The sequence below is a fragment of the Martes martes genome (genome assembly GCF_963455335.1).
Source record: "Martes martes genome assembly, chromosome: 5".
NCBI lineage: Eukaryota > Metazoa > Chordata > Mammalia > Carnivora > Mustelidae > Martes > Martes martes.
This window is the reverse complement of record NC_137892.1, coordinates 1847449-1863487: the sequence shown is the minus strand read 5'-3', so window position 1 is coordinate 1863487 and position 16039 is coordinate 1847449.

Genomic DNA, 16039 nt, shown 5'->3' with positions numbered 1-16039 from the left:
AAGTTTTATGCAATTACTGGGCTCTGCCACCCTAACAAGCCCTATCTCTAGTGCTATGAATTGAAGGTGGACTATTAAGATTAAGATTATATCCTCTATTAGTGCTAAGGCATTCTGATAGAATAGGCCTTACTTCTCTTGTCCTTTTGTACTGGGAGAAGTTGTTGTAGTAGATAGAAAACTACCTGGATTGCTCCAGTCGGAACTCAGATCTCCTAGGACTTTAATTGTTGAACAAACGAACTTTTAATAGCTGCTGCACCATTGGGATGTCCTGATCGAACATCGAGGTCGTAAACCCTATTGTTGATATGGACTCTCAAATAGGATTGTGCTGTTATCCCTAGGGTGACTTGTTCCGTTGATCAAATTTCTTGGATCAATAACTGATTCTATATTTCGACTGGTTTGGCTATATTTGTATCACTTGGAGATTATTTTATTCTCCGAGGTCACCCCAATCTAAGTCATTAATCTATTAATAAGATTGTGTTATGCCTAATTGGTGATTAAATAGACTTATTATGGACTAGTTAATTGAAGCTCCATAGGGTCTTCTCATCTTATTAGTTTATTCCCGCCTCTTCAGAGGAAGGTCAATTTCACTGACTGGAAGTAAGAGACAGTTAAACCCTCGTGTGGCCATTCATACAAGTCCTTATTTAGAGAACAAATGATTATGCTACCTTTGCACGGTCAGGATACTGTGGCCGTTTAACTAGTGTCACTGGGCAGGCAGTGCCTCCAATACTGGGCATGCTGGAGGTGATGTTTTTGGTAAACAGGTGGGGTTTGTGTTTAATGAGTTCCTTTTACTTCTTCTAATCTTTTCTTGTTGCATACCTGTGTTGGGCTAACAATTGATTTGATAAGTGTTTTATTAGTAGTTTATTTTTATCATGTTGTTAAATATCAGTGGATATTCGATGACTTTTATAAGCTTATGCAAGGAGAAATGTTTCTTGTTACTCCTACTGGCATTATTGCTTCTATTATTAAATAGATTAGCCCAGTAGTACATTAGGAGTTGGTTTAAGATTTTTGGAATTAAGAGGGTTGGGTTGTTGAGCTTGAACACTTTCTTAATTGGTGGCTGCTCTTAGGTCTACTATGGTTTTATTTAACTTTACTCTCTAAGTAAGGTTCTATCCTTATTCTAAAAAGCTGTGCCTTTTTAGATTATATTTTAAATTTACATTATAATTTTGGGATTTGTTGGGTAAATTTAAAGTTGAACTGAGATTCTATTCTGGGCAACCAGCTATCACCAGGCTTGTTAGGCTTTTCAACTCTACCTATAAATCTTCTCACTATTTTGCAACATAGGTGAGTTTATCCCTGTGGTTTGTTCATAGGTAGCTCGTCTGGTTTGGGGGGAGTTAGCTTAAAATCTCTTTGCTAAATTATTCTATCTAGCTCATGCAAAATGTATAAATGTATAAAGGCTGATCTTTGCTGTTTATTACTTTAAACTTTCTTTCATCATTCCCTTAGGACACTTTCTCTATAGCTCCAAGTAAAATTTCTATCTCCTATACTATAATGATGTAATTGAATGTTTTGATTAGAGGCTTATTGTAGTAGTTGAGTTAGTGGTTGGTTGGGTTAGTTTTGGTTCAATGTGGTCATTGGTGAATGAAATCTTCTGGGTGTAAGCCAGATGCTTTAATTAAGCTACATTTTGATTTATCCAAGCACACTTTCCAGTATGCTTACCTTGTTACGACTTATCTCCTCTTGCGTTGGTTTACTCTGTATTATGTAGTGATTGGGTGTATTGCTTGAGGAGGGTGTTGGACGGTGTGTGGATGCTTCATGGCCCTATTCCATTAAGCTCTCTATTCTTAATTTACTACTAAATCCACCTTTAGTTTTTAGTTTTCATAAAATCTTTGGTGAGCATATTCTTGTTTAGAAAATGTAGCCCATTCTTCCCACTTCATGGGTTACACCTTGACCTAACATTTTTATGTATAATTATTATGCATAATGTAATTATTATGCATAATAAACCTTTTGAGGGTTTGCTGAAGATGGTGGTATATAGATTGACTTAGCTAGAAGTGATGACATTTATTGGAGTTTATCAATTATAGAATTAGGCTCCTCTAGAGAGATGTAAAGCACCGTCAATCCTTTGAGTTTTAAGCTGTTGCTAGTAGTTCTCTGACAGATAATTTTTTTTTAATTTATTTATTTGTTAGAGATAGAGAGAGAGCGAGCACAGGCAGACAGAGAGGCAGGCAGAGGCAGAGGGAGAAGCAGGCTCCCTGCCGAGAAAGGAGCCAGATGTGGGACTCGATCCCAGGACGCTGGGATCACGAACTAAGCCGAAGGCAGCCGCCCAACCAACTGAGCCACCCAGGCGTCCCACAGATAATTTTTTTGTACACATTATTTATGCTTAGGGCTGAGCATAGTGGGGTATCTAATCCCAGTTTGGGTCTCAGCTATCATGTGGTTGGAAATAATGTCACTTTCTTGGTATATTTTATGTTAACAATAGCTTTTTATGCCTTGGTTAAATTTTAACTGTAGTGTGATATAGTACTTAACATGTTTTACGCCATGAGCCTATTAATTTGGGTTACTCGTATGACTGCGGTGGCTGTCAGGAAATTTATCAACTCTTAATATTAACATGACTTAAACATTTGTTCATGGCTAAATTTTTGTCACTGCTGTATCCCGTGGAGGTGTGTTTGAACAAGGTGTTATGAGCTACTCATTTAGTGCGCTTGATAGCTGCTCCTTTTAATCAGTTTAGGGATTTAGAGGGCATTTTCACTGGGATGTGGAGACTTGCATTTGTAATTCTGTTAATAATCAATAGGAAGGCTAGGACCAAACCTTTATGTTTATGGAGTCTTATGACTCTTCTAGGCATTTTCAGTGCCTTGCTTTATTTAATAAGCTACATTAACAGGTGTAGGATTAGATTAGTTAATGTTAAGGTGCTTAGGCACGGTAATTTTATTATTAGTATTAAATGTAAGTTGATGGGGGTATTAGAGGTGGGGTATTACACCTATAGATAGCTTTCTTGAATAGAGTGTTCTGGGTAAATTAGTGATAGAGATTAATGTATGGAGTATCAGTATAAGTGGATTCTTATGTATGTTGCATGCGCTTAGTTCTGTTTTCCGGGTTTGGCAGGACAATTTTAAGTCTTTGTATACTTTTGAAGTTACAGGGGGGTAGAGGGGTTTTGATTTAGCTAGTTTCTATCTGTTGAATATGCGTACATGTGTACATGTGTATGTGTGTATGCGTATACGTGTGTATGTCCTGTAACCATTGACTGAATTGCACCTTATGGTTGTGCAATGCGGATAAATGATGATGATAAAGCACAGCTACAAGTTATTTGAATGCAACGAGGCCTTACAGCCATTGCTGAGTGATACCAGCCACCCCCCCAAAATTAAAAAATTCCAAATGTATGACACCACAGTTATGTGTGATCATGAGCTGATTAGTCATGAGTCCATCACGATATCCCATTTGAAGGGATAGTAGGATTGGATTGAGGACTATCATGGCCCTGAAGTAAGAACCAGATGCCAGTATAGTTTCACTGTAGAAACCCCCATATTCGATGGGCCTGGAGCGAGAAGAGGAACACATCGTGCAAGGATTGATGTTTTTTTTTTTTTTTTCTAAATTAACTTTTTTATTTATTTTCAGCATAACAGTATTCATTGTTTTTTCACCACACCCAGTGCTCCATGCAATCCGTGCCCTCCCCAATACCCACCACCTGGTTCCCCCAACCTCCCACCCCCGCCCCTTCAAAACCCTCAGGTTGTTTTCAGAGTCCATAGTCTCTCATGGTTCACCTCCCCTTCCAATTTCCCTCAACTCCCTTCTCCTCTCAATCTACCCTTGTCCTCTATAGTATTTGTTATGCTCCACCAATAAGTGAAACCATATGATCCTTGACTTTCTCTGACTTATTTCACTCAGCATAATCTCTTCCAGTCCTGTCCATGTTGCTACAAAAGTTGGGTATTCGTCCTTTCTGATGGAGGCATAATACTCCATAGTGTATATGGACCGCATCTTCCTTATCCATTCATCCGTTGAAGGGCATCTTGGTTCTTTCCACAGTTTGACGACTGTGGCCATTCCTGCTATAAACATTGGGGTACAGATGGCCCTTCTTTTCACTATATCTGTATCTTCGGGGTAAATACCCAGTAGTGCAATTGCAGGGTCATAGGGAAGCTCTATTTTTAATTTCCTGAGGAATCTCCACACTGTTCTCCAAAGTGGCTGCACCGGTTTGCATTCCCACCAACAGTGTAAGAGGGTTCCCCTTTCTCCACATCTTCTCCAACACACATTGTTTCCTGTCTTGCTAATTTTGGCCATTCTAACTGGTGTAAGGTGGTATCTCAATGTGGCTTTGATTTGAATCTCCCTGATGGCTAGTGATGATGAACATTTTTTCATGTGGCTGATAGCCATTTGTATGTCTTCCTTGGAGAAGTGTCTGTTCATATCTTCTGCCCATTTTTTAATATGATTATCTGTTTTGTGTGTGTTGAGTTTGAGGAGTTCTTTATAGATCCTGGATATCAACCTTTTGTCTGTACTGTCATTTGCAAATATCTTCTCCCATTCCGTGGGTTGCCTCTTTGTTTTTTTTTTTTTTCTCCAATTTTTTATTTATTTTCAGCGTAACAGTATTCATTGATTTTTCACCACACCCAGTGCTCCATGCAATCTGTGCCCTCCCTAATACCCACCACCTGGTTCCCCCACCCTCCCACCCCGCCCCTTCAAAACCCTCAGGTTGTTTTTCAGAGTCCATAGTCTCTCATGGTTCACCACCCCTTCCAATTTCCCTCAACTCCCTTCTCCTCTCCATCTACCCTTGTCCTCTATATTATTTGTTATGCTCCACCAATAAGTGAAACCATATGATACTTGACTTTCTCTGTTTGACTTATTTCACTCAGCATAATCTCTTCCAGTCCCGTCCATGTTGCTACAAAAGTTGGGTATTTGTCCTTTCTGATGGAGGCATAATACTCCATAGTGTATATGGACCACATCTTCCTTATCCATTCATCCGTTGAAGGGCATCTTGGTTCTTTCCACAGTTTGGCGACCGTGGCCATTGCTGCTATAAACATTGGGGTACAGATGGCCCTTCTTTTCACTACATCTGTATCTTTGGGGTAAATACCCAGCAGTGCAATTGCAGGGTCATAGGGAAGATCTATTTTTAATTTCCTGAGGAATCTCCACACTGTTCTCCAAAGTGGCTGCACCAGTTTGCATTCCCACCAACAGTGTAAGAGGGTTCCCCTTTCTCCACATCCTCTCCAACACACGTTGTTTCCTGTCTTGCTAGTTTTGGCCATTCTAACTGGTGTAAGGTGGTATCTCAATGTGGTTTTGATTTGAATCTCCCTGATGGCTAGTGATGATGAACATTTTTTCATGTGTCTGGTAGCCATTTGTATGTCTTCCTTGGAGAAGTGTCTGTTCATATCTTCTGCCCATTTTTTAATATGATTATCTGTTGTGTGTGTGTTGAGTTTGAGGAGTTCTTTTTAGATCCTGGATATCAACCTTTTATCTGTACTGTCATTTGCAAATATCTTCTCCAATTCCGTGGGTTGCCTCTTTGTTTTGATGACTGTTTCTTTTGCTGTGCAGAAGCTTTTGATCTTGATGAAGTCCCAGAAGTTCATCTTTGCCTTTGTTTCCTTCGCCTTTGGAGACATATCTTGAAAGAAGTTGCTGTGGCTGATATCAAAGAGGTTACAGCCTATGTTCTCCTCGAGGATTCTGATGGATTCCTGTCTCACGTTGAGGTCTTTTATCCATTTCGAGTTTATCTTTGTGTACGGTGTAAGAGAATGGTCAAGTTTCATTCTTCTACATATGGCTGTCCAGTTTTCCCAGCAACATTTATTGAAGAGACTGTCTTTTTTCCACTGGATATTTTTTCCTGTTTTGTCCAAGATTATTTGACCATAGAGTTGAGGGTCCATATCTGGGCTCTCTACTCTGTTCCACTGGTCCATGTGTCTGTTTTTATGCCAGTACCATGCTGTCTTGGTGATCACAGCTTTGGAGTAAAGCTTGAAATCAGGTAACGTGATGCCACCAGTTTTATTTTTGTTTTTCAACATTTCCTTAGCAATTCGGGGTCTCTTCTGATTCCATACAAATTTTAGTATTATTTGCTCCAGCTCTTTGAAAAATACTGGTGGAATTTTGATTGGAATGGCATTAAAAGTATAGATTGCTCTGGGCAGTATAGACATTTTAACGATGTTTATTCTTCCCATCCAAGAGCATGGAATGGTCTTCCATCTTTTTGTGTCTTCTTCAATTTCTTTTAGGAGTGTTCTGTAGTTCCTCGAGTACAGATCTTTAACCTCTTTGGTTAGGTTTATTCCGAGGTATCTTATGGTTTTTGGTGCTATAGTAAATGGAATCGATTCTCTAATTTGCCTTTCTGTATTTTCATTGTTAGTGTATAAGAAAGCCACTGATTTCTGGACATTGACTTTGTATCCTGCTACATTACTGTATTGCTGTATGAGTTCTAGTAGTTTGGGGGTGGAGTCTTTCGGGTTTTCCATATGAAGAATCATGTCATCTGCGAAGAGAGAGAGTTTGACTTCTTCCTTGCCAATTTGGATACCTTTTATTTCTCTTTGTTGTCTGATTGCTGTTGCTAGGACTTCTAATACTTTGTTGAACAAGAGTGGTGAGAGTGGGCATCCTTGTCGTGTTCCTGATCTCAATGGGAAGGCTGCAAGCTTTTTCCCATTGAGGATGATATTTGCTGTGGGTTTCTCATAGATAGATTTGATGAAGTTCAGGAATGTTCCCTCTATCCCTATACTTTGAAGCGTTTTAATCAGGAACGGATGCTGGATTTTGTCAAAAGCTTTTTCTGCATCAATGGAGAGGATCATGTGGTTCTTTTCTCTTCTCTTATTGATTTGTTCTATCACATTGATTGATTTGCGAATGTTGAACCATCCTTGTAACCCAGGGATGAATCCTACCTGGTCATGGTGGATAATCTTTTTAATGTGCTGTTGGATCCTGTTTGCTAGGATCTTGTTGAGAATCTTAGCATCCATATTCATCAGTGATATCGGTCTGAAATTCTCCTTTTTGGTAGGGTCTTTGCCTGGTTTGGGGATCCGGGTAATGATGGCTTCATAAAAAGAGTCTGGAAGTCTTCCTTCTGCTTCAATTTTTTGAAACAGCTTCAGAAGAATAGGTATTCTTTCTTCTTTGAAAGTTTGATAGATTTCCCCAGGGAATCCGTCAGGTCCTGGGCTCTTGTTTTTTGGGAGGTTTTTGATCACTGCTTCAATCTCGTTACTAGATATCGGTCTATTCAGGTTGTCAATTTCTTCCTGGTTCAATTTTGGGAGTTTATAGTTTTCCAGGAATGCATCCATTTCATCTAGGTTGCTTAGCTTATTGGCATATAACTGTTGATAATAGCTTCTGATGATTGTTTCTACTTCCTTGGTGTTAGTTGTGATCTCTCCCTTTTCATTCATAATTTTATTAATGTGGGCTTTCTCTCTTTTCTTTTGGATTAGTGTGGCCAATGGTTTATCGATCTTATTGATTCTTTCAAAAAACCAGCTTCTAGTTTCGTTGATACGTTCTACTGTATCTCTGGTTTCTACCTCGTTGATCTCTGCTCTAATCTTGATTATTTCCCTTCTTATGTGTGGAGTTGGTTTGATTTGTTGTTGATTCTCTAGTTCTTTAAGGTGTAGAGACAGCTGGTGTATTCTGGATTTTTCAATTTTTTTGAGGGAGGCTTGGATGGCTATGAATTTCCCCCTTAGGACCGCCTTTGCTGCATCCCATAGGTTTTGGAGTGAAGTGTCTTCATTCTCATTGGTTTCCATAAATTGTTTAAGTTCTTCTTTGATCTCCTGGTTGATCCAAGCATTCTTAAGCAAGGTGGTCTTTAGCTTCCAGGTATTTGAGTTCCTTCTGAACTTTTCCTTGTGATTGAGCTCCAGTTTCAAAGCATTGTGATCTGAGAATATGCAGGGAATAATCTCAGTCATTTGGTATCGGTTGAGCCCTGATTTGTGACCCAGTATGTGGTCTATTCTGGAGAAGGTTCCATGTGCACTTGAGAAGAATGAGTATTCTGTTGTTTTAGGGTGGAATGTTCTGTATATATCTACGAGGTCCATCTGGTCCAATGTGTCATTCAATGCTCTTATTTCTTTATTGATTTTCTGCTTCGATGATCTGTCTATTTCTGTGAGACATGTGTTAAGATCTCCTACTATTAATGTATTCATATCAATATGACTCTTTATCTTGATTAATAGTTTTCTTATGTAATTGCCTGCTCCCATATTGGGGGCATAGATATTTACAATTGGTAGATCATCTTGGTGGATAGTCCCTTTAAGAATGATGTAGTGTCCTTCTGTATCTCTGACTACCATATTTAGTTTAAAATCTAATTTATCTGATATGAGAATCGCTACCCCGGCCTTCTTTTGAGGCCCTTTGGCGTGAAAGATGCTTCTCCAGCCCTTCACTTTCAGTCTGGGTGTATCTTTAGGTTCAAAATGGGTCTCTTGTAGACAACATATGGATGGGTCCTGTCGTTTTATCCAATCTGCAACCCTGTGTCGTTTTATGGGCGCATTTAGGCCATTCACATTGAGAGTGATTATTGAGAGATATGTTTTTATTGACATTGTGTTATCTTTGAAGTCTTTCTTTCTGTCGATTGTCTCTATATTTCTGTTCAATGCTATTCTTAGGATTTGTCCTCTTTTATAGAACACCCCTTAATATTTCCTGCAGTGTTGGCTTGGTGGTTGCATAGTCTTTTAAGCCTTGCCGGTCTTGGAAACTCTTTATCTCTCCATCCATTTTGAATGTCCGTCTTGCTGGATAAAGTATTCTTGGCTGCATGTTCTTCTAATTTCGTGCCCTGAATATATCTTGCCAGCCCTTTCTGGCTTGCCAGGTCTCTGTGGACAGGTCTGATGTTATTCTGATGGGCTTTCCTCTGTATGTAAGGAGCTTCTTTGTCCTAGCGGCTTTCAAGAGATTGTATCTACAATTATGATTCCTCAATTTTACTATGAGGTGCCTGGATGTTTTTTTTTGAATTTATAATCTTGGGGGGGACCTTTCTACTTCTAGTACATGAACACTTGTTCCATTCGCAAGATTGGGAAAATTTTCATGGAAAACTTGTTCCACTATATCTTCTAGACTTCTTTCTTTCTCCTCCCCTTCAGGGATTCCAATAATTCTGACGTTGGAACGTTTCATGGCATCATTTATTTCCCTGATTCTATTTTCGTGGCTTCTAAGCTGTTTGTTCCAGGCTTTCTCCTGATCCTTTCTCTCTATTTGTTTGTCCTCCAGATCACTAATTCTATCTTCTGTCTCAGTTACCCTAGGTTTTAGAGAATTTAGATTAGATTGGAACTCATTGAGAGCATTGTGAACCTCATCCCTGGTGGCCTTCAGCTCTGCCCTAACATTATGAACCTCCTCTCTGGTCGCTTTCAATTCTGCCCTAATCAATTCTGTTTGGTCATCCATGGCTTTCTCCAACCTAGCTATTGCCTGGATAATTGTTAGCCTGAATTCTCTTTCTGACATATTGTCTATGTTGATAGCCGTTAGCTCTGTTGCAGAAGGCCCATCCTCTGTATTTTTCTTCTGTTGGGGATTCCTCCTCCTAGTCATTTCGGTGAGAGATGACTGGACAGATGTAGCTGGATGTATCGACCATGGTGTAGTCAAGGTGCACCCTGGAACGCTTCTGAGCACTCAGGATTCCCCACCCAAATGAGAGAAAAAAGAAAAGAAAAAGAAAAAAGAGAGAGAGAGAGAGAGACAGGAAAAAAAGGGAAGATAAAAGAGCAGGTTCAGCCCAAATGGGCCCCAGGGTAAGATTTATGAGGTATACAAACAAAAACAGACAAACAAAAAGACTGATAAAAGTATATGACGAGAGAATATATATATATATATATATATATATATATATATAAACAAAAAAAGGAGGAGCCTTGTCAAGAAGAACCCCAAGTATAAGATTTATATACTATCAGGACAAACATAAATACACAGAGACACTGGCAGAAGAAAAAGATGGGAGCATGGTTATAGATTCTTGGTGTGGGCGAGGAAGGTTATTTTGATTCTTCTTGGATGTATCTTGATATCTTTGTTAAAGGACTCAACTTTCTTAAGAAAAACGGGGATTAAAAATTGGTTCACCTATAGGGGTAGCATTGCTTGGAGAAAGGGGGTTACCTTGAAGTTTAACTCTATATGAATATTAGAAAATAAAAATAAAAAAGGAATAAACTGGACTAAACTAAACTAATTTTTTTTTAAAAATTAAGAAAATAGAAAAGCAAAAGAAAAACACATGTGTATGTATCAAAAAATTCAGGTTAGAAGTTTATTATGGAATTTGATGTACTGGACATCTCACTGTGATGGTAAATAGGTTAAAAAAATATCTATATAAAAAAAGAAAAAAAAAATGAACCAGAATAGTGGGAAAGAATTAAAAATAAAAGTTGTATCTATGAAGTAGTAGTGGTTGTTCTCTTGTAGTCTTTTTTTTTTTCTTTCCTGATTTGTTTTCTGGGGGAGGGGGCTGCCACGTGGGTTTTCAGTCAATGATGTTCCCTGAGTTAAGTCCTCCCGACCCCCTCAAGGGGGTGGGCTCTTAGAAAAACAGTTTTTTCAGGTTTTTGTTCTCTGGAGGTTTTTATGTTTGTTCACTTCTTTTCTCTCGCCTTGACAGCTTTTGATGGTTTTTGGAGGTTTAGAGGAAAGAAAACTGCACCCCAACCTCCCTCTCAGAGAGAAGCCTCAGTCTGCTCCCCTGCAGGTGCTGCAGCCGCTGGGCCACTAGCAGAGCAGGTTCTGAGTCGCGGTCCCTGGGGACGAAGGATCTCTTGCTTGTACGCAAAACCGAGGCAGCTGTGGCTGTCTGGTCAGCTCCAGACCGCCAGAGAGGTTCCAAGCAGCGATCGCACACTGAGATTTTCCCGCTGGCTGGGGCTAAGAGCGCTGGGCATGTGCGCACCTCTCCCAGGGGAGGGTTTGGGGTGCGGCGTCTCCAGCTCTATCGGCTCTATCGGCTCTATCGCCAGGTGGGTCCGAGAACACCAGGCTGGGCATTCGTGCACCTCTCTCAGGGGAGGGTGAGGCACACGCGCATCTCCAGTAAGGTGCGCGTTCTGCTGTCTGGTGTGGCTCCCAGCCCCTCATGGGAGCCAGACTCCACCCATTCTCGGGCGCACTGGCGGCTCAGGGACAAAGACCAGGTTTCTCCGCCGCACTCTCTCTGGCTCAGCGCCAAGGGAGGCTGTCCTGGGTCTGGGGACTTAAGCCCCTGTCCCTAGCCGCCCCGATTCCCACAATTTCCCCGCATGATCCTTTGCTCTTTTGAGTGCTTTCAACAAGACTCCAAGTTAATGCTGGTCCCCAGACGCAGGGCACTCTCGTATTGGGGTATTATTTTCCAATCGGTCACCTCTGGTGGCTCCCTCCCCCTTTTGTTTATCTTCCGATACCAGTCCGACGTTCCCACTCCACTTTACCTGCCCACTGGTGTCTTCTGCCCCCTGTAGAGATCCAGACATGTATAATTCTGATCTCAGGCTGATTTCATGGGTGATCGGAGTTCTTTGGTAGGTATTCAGCTCACTTTAGGGTACAGGTCGAAAAGGCGCCTCCTCCTACTTCCCCGCCATCTTGTCTCTCCTTGAATTGATGGTTTCTTGAGGCCTGTTGATCAATCTCGTGGTCTAGGTGAGGTGTACGTATGTAAAATCAATCATAGTATGTACCTGCTTATATGCATGGGGCAAACAATTAATGCACAATATACATAAGGGTGGGGAAAATACATACTTTGGAAGCACAGTAGATGTTTTTAAATATATGATTTGAAATAATGGGATGAGGAAATCAGGGAATAATTTAGTTAGAATGTTAGAATGTCAGCTTTGGGTGCTGATGGTGAGGCTATTACTTCTTCCTTGATTCTTAGGGAGATGGAGTTCTCCATTTTTGGTTTACAAGACCAAAGTAATTAATATACTACAAAGACTCTTCCTTTTAATAAGTTCTTCCCGATAATGCTGATAGTTGTTATTAGAATTAGGAGGATTGTAAAGTAAAGGTTTGAGCTAATTGACCAATGGTGATGAAGGGGTGTTCTACTGGTTGACCCCCAATTCATGTTAAGGTAAGAAGATCAGCTACTAGTAATCAAAATAGGCATTGGTTTAGTGGGCGGAATATCATACCTCGTTGTTTTTAAGAATGTAATACTGGAATAATGGCTAGGACTAGAATGGAGAAGACTAGGGCTAGTACTCCTAGTTTATTAGGAATGGATCATAGAATTGCATATGCGAATAGGAAATATCATTTGGGTTTGATATGGGGTGGTGTGTTAAGTGGGTTGGCAGGATGTAGTTGTCAGGGTCCCCTAGTAGGTCGGGTGACTATAGTCCTAGTATTACGAGTACTAGGATTAAGAATAGGGCACCTAGGATGTCTTTAATTGTGTAGTATGGGTGGAATGGAGTTTTGTCCGAATCAGATGGGATTCCAGAAGGATTGTTGGATCCTGTTTCATGAAGAAATAGTAGATGAATTGCTGCTAGTGCCAAGATGATAAATGGTAGGATAAAGTGGAAGGCAAAGAGTCGTGTTAAGTTGGCTTTGTCTACTGAGAAACCTCCTCAGATTCACTCTGCGAGGTTGGTTCCAATGTATGGGATGGCTGATGTAAGTTTGTAATTATGGTTGCACCTCAAAAGGACTTTTGTCCTCATGGTAAAACATAACTTATGAATTCTGTTGCTATAACTGCAAATAGTAGGATAATGCCGATTTTTCATGTTTGGGGGAATATATAAGATCTTTAGTATAGGCCTCATCCTACATGTAAGAATAGGCAAATGAAGAATATGGAGGCTCCATTGGCATGTATATATCGGTTGATTCAGCCGTAATTGGCATCTCGACAGATGCGTGTAACTGATGAGAACGCTGTGGTTGTGTCTAATGTTTAGTGTATAGCTAAGAATAAACCTGTAAGGATTTGAAGGATTAGGCAAATTCTGAGATGGGAGCCAAAATTTCATCATGCTGAGATGTTTGAAGGTTGCGGTAGGTCAATAAATGAGTTGTTGATAATTTTAGTTAGTGGTTGGGTCTTATGAGTGTTGGTCATTAGTGTTCTTATAGTTGAAATACAGCACTGATTTTTTGTGTCACCAGTCATGGTTAGATTCCATGTAGGAATAATGATGACATACATTGTATTCATTTTAGGTATTATTTTTGTAGTTAGTGTGAGGGCAGAAGTCTGAAAACAAAAGCTCGTGTAATTTTTAGGGCCTAGGGCATGGCAGGCCCAAAATGCAGAGGCTGAGGCAAAAATCCCGTCTTCTGAAGTAAGGGCAAGGGTCAGACATTTGCTCAGGCTCAAGTTTGTGTCCTTTATGTCTGCCTAATGCAGCGGTGGTGTCATGATGCCATGGAGGTTTTCCCAATCTGGGGGTTGTGCGCAGCTCCAAACATCAAGGTTTCCTTCTTCAGGACAGGAAACATCTTCTTGATAGCTCATATGTCCCCAATATAGAGGATTCAAGAGCAGGGCTCTACATATGTATGCCTGGAAACCCCACCTACGGTTACCATTTGATCCTATGGACATGGGAGGTTCAATCTTCTGGCTCTGGTGCAAGCTACACAGGGGGCTGAGTGGAAATTGCGTCTCACACTGATGGGTCACAATCTGGTTTTCTGTCCAGGGAAACCTTGCAATGTGGCGGCAGATCAGGGGCCATGCAGGATTCTATTGCCTTGAGGCTTAGACACAGCTCCAAATAGCAAGGTTTCCTTCTGGGAGAGGAAGTTTTCTGTTTTGTGCCTCAGGAACCCCCCCCCCCCAATATGTTGGTATTTGAGACCAGGGCTATGGGAACAGATGTCTGAAAACCACAGCTAGTGTTCAGATTAAGGCCTAGGGGCATGTCAGGTTCAATCTTGTCTCTGGGACCATCTACCTCGGTGTCTGACTGCAGGTCCATGCACAGGGTGTGTCAGACTGCTTATTTTTATCCAGGGCGGCCTACGAAACTGGGTGGCTTGGGGGCCTTGTAGGTTTCTCCTAATCTGGAGGGTTTAGGCAACTTTAAAGGGCACAGTTTCCTTAGGGAGTACAGGCACAGTCTTACGGTGTGGCTCCAGATGATCCAGCCTGGAGGGTGTGCGGGTCAGAGCTCTGGGGACAGAAGTCTGAAAAGCCATAATGGGTTAGGGTTAGGGCTGAGGGTATGGCATTCCTGATCTGCAGACCCCGAGGGAGCTCCTCGGGATCTGAAGTTAGGGTGATTGGGAGGCGGTAGCTCAGGCTTTTGCCTCTGGATTTTGTGTCTAGGATGGCCATGGAATGTAGGGCTGGCCTCATAGGGCATGGAGGGTTCTCCCTCTCTGGGGATTTTGCATGGCTCCCAATAGTTTGGTGTCATCTTGGGGGAAGGGAGTCCTGTTTCTCTCCCAGGGGCCCCCCAAAAAGAGGGATTCCGGATCACGACTCTGTGAACAGGTGCCTGTAAAACCCTTCCTTGGGTTCAGATTTGGGCCTATGGCATGGCAAGCCCAATTCGCGGGCTCTTGGTCCAGGAACCGAGGGGCCTCATTTGAAAATGGGGCTCAGGCTGAGGGTCACAATGCGTGTTAGTGCCCAAGGCGACCCTCAATTGTGGGCGTGGCCTCATGTACCCTGTAGGTTTCACGAATTCAGAGGGTTTGACACCCATCGCAACAGTAAGGTTTCCAGCCTTTGGGACGTAGTTCTGTTTTGTGCATCAGGTTCCACCATATGCATGGATTTGATATAACGTCTGGAGACAGATGCCTGAAAACCTCAGCTAGGGTTCAGATTATGGCATAGGGGCATGTCAGATTCAATCTTCTCTCTGGGGCCATCTACCTGGGTGTCTGACTGGAGGTCATTGCTCAGGGTGTGTCAGACTTCACATCTTTGTCCACGGTGGCCTATTAAATTGGGGTGGCCTCGGGGACTTTGCATGTTTCTCCTAATCTGGAGTGTTTTGGCCATTTTAAAGGGCACAATTTCCATCGGGAGGGCAGGCACAGTCTTGCGGTGTGGCTCTGGAGCTTGGAGCCTGGAGGGTGTGTGGGACAGGGCTCTGGGGACAGAAATCTAAAAACACAAAGTCGGGTTAGACTTAGGGCCGAGGGTTTGGCATGCCTGATCTGCAGACCCCAAGAGGAACTCCTTGGGATCTGAAATTAGGGTGACTGTGAGGCGGTAGCTCAGGCTTTTGTCTATGGATTGTGAGTTTAAGTTGGCCACAGAATGTATGGGGGCCTCATGGGGCCGTGGAAGATTCTCCCTCTCTGGAGATTTTGCCCAAGTCCCAATAGTTTGGTGTGATATTGGGGGAAGGGAGGAGTCATGTTTTCTGTCTCAGGGGTCCCACCAAAAGGGGAATTCCAGAGCAGGGCTCTGGGTTTGGGCACCTGCGAAACACCACCTTGGGTTAGGATTTGTGCTAGGGGCATGGCAAGCCTGATACGCATTCTCCTGGTCCAGCTACTGAGGGGCCTTATTTGAAAAGGGCTAAGGCTGAGGGTCACAATGCGTGTTTGTGCCCAGGGTGGCCCTCAAGAGTGGGCGTGGCCTCATAGGCCCTGCAAGTTTCTCCAACTCTGAGGTTTTGACACCCTTCCAAACAACAAGGTTTCCTGCCATGCAGAAGGAAGTGTTCTGTTTTGTGCATCAGGTTCCCGCATATGCAGGAGTTTGAGATAAGGTCTGGGGACAGATGGCAGAAAACCAAGGTTGGGTAGAGATGCGGGCCCAGGGCCATAGCTGGATATGCGGCTAGCTCCCTGGGTGGCTGACAGGATGTCTAGGCTCAGGCTGTGTCAGACAGCATTAGTGCACAGGATGGCCTATGACATTGGGGTGCTGTGAAGGGCT